Below are 1,561 nucleotides of genomic sequence, written 5' to 3'. Positions count from 1 at the left end.
ATTCTCCTCGCGGGGGCCCCCAGCCCCGACCAATACGGGCTCCCCCTCCCCCGATTCCCCTCCCTCCTTGCTCTCTGCCTGCCTCCCTCCCTTCCTCCTGCCAGCCCTCCTCCCTGCCTCCCTCCCTCCCTCATCTCTCTCCCCCCCCACCCCGCCCCCCTGCGCTCCAGGACCCAGCGCGGGCGGCGGGCGGGCAGGCAGGCGGCGGCCTCGGAGGGGAGACAAGCGGTGGCGGCAGCAGTGGCGGTGGCGGCGGCCAGCAGTGGGAGGCAGGCCTAGCCAGGGACTGGAGCCGGTGGCAGCAGCAGCGGCTGCTGCTCGAAAGGGACCAGGAGTCTGTGGCCAGGCCCTCCCGCCGAGGCCCTGCACCCGGGAGCCCCCGGGACACCCCACCCTCCTCCGCCTTTTTCTTCCACCTGCTCTCTTCCCTCCTCCCCTCCCTCCTCCTCTCCTCCTTTCCTTCCTCCCCATTTCTCCACCTCATCTGCCCCCTTCTCAGCCTCTCTGGGTCTCCCAGCACCCCATCCTCTCCAGCCCCTCCGCTCCAGGGCCTCTCCTGGCCCCCAGCATGCTTTTCCCCTGGGGGCTGAGGGCTTGAGGACTCCAGGCCCTTGCCTCATCCAGGGCAGGGCCAAGGCTCTGGGGGGAGGGGGGAAGGGGGTGGCCCCCTCCCCCCAATCAGGCCCTCCCCTCCCCCACTCTTCCTGATGGCCGGCTTCCTTTTCTCCACCCAGTCCTCGCCCCCTGTGGCCCCCCCAGGCCGGCCTGGCTAGGGGAGGGGGCGGGGGCCCTTTCCCGGGCCGGCTTCCCCCTCCCCCGGCTTTGCCTGTGCCCCCCCTTTCTGTTTTCACCTTCTTTTCCTCCTTTCCTTCCTCCTTCCCCTCCATTTGCTCCTTCCCCCTCTCCTCTCTCCCCTTCTCTCCTCCATTTTCTCCTTTCCCCTTCCTCCCCTCCCTGGCCCGCCCTCTCCTCTTCCACCTGTCCTTCCTCCCTGCTCCTGGGGAGCCACCGTTTTGGATTAGTTGGGGGCCACCGCCGGCGGCGGGGGAGGGGGCCCTGTGGACTGCCCTCTCCCCCCCGCCCCAGCCACACCACCACCCAGCGCCAGAGCATCTCCTGTTGTCATTGTCGTTCCTCGGGCCTCGAGGGAGCCCAGCCCTCCGTCCCACCAGGATCCGTGAGTGTCTGCAGGCGGGGATTGGGCTGGGTTCTGGGTCCTGGAAGGCTGGGCTCAGTGCCGCCTGGCAGGGCCCCCCCTGCTCCCCGAACTGGCAAGTACCCTCCCCCACCAGGGGCCTGCTGTGCGCCTCCATCTCCCCAGCCTCCATTCACCTCAACCTTTTCTCACCCCTTCTGGGTGCCCTGCCCCAGACCCCCAGCTTCCTGGGGTTGTAAGGGGCTGACTGTCTTACTTGTGGGCTTAGTTTTCCCAGGCCCTTGGCATGTGTCTGCCCCTGCTTTCTCCCAGCCTCAGTCCCGGTCCCAGCCCAGACTGACTCCCTCCCTCTCTCCCTCTCCCTCTCCCTCTCTCTCTCTCTCTCTCTCTCTCTCTCTCTCTCTC

This window comes from Propithecus coquereli, unplaced genomic scaffold (assembly GCF_000956105.1).
Source record: "Propithecus coquereli isolate 6110/MARCELLA unplaced genomic scaffold, Pcoq_1.0 Scaffold42, whole genome shotgun sequence".
Classification (NCBI taxonomy): Eukaryota; Metazoa; Chordata; class Mammalia; order Primates; family Indriidae; genus Propithecus; species Propithecus coquereli.
Note: the sequence above shows the minus strand (reverse complement) of the source record.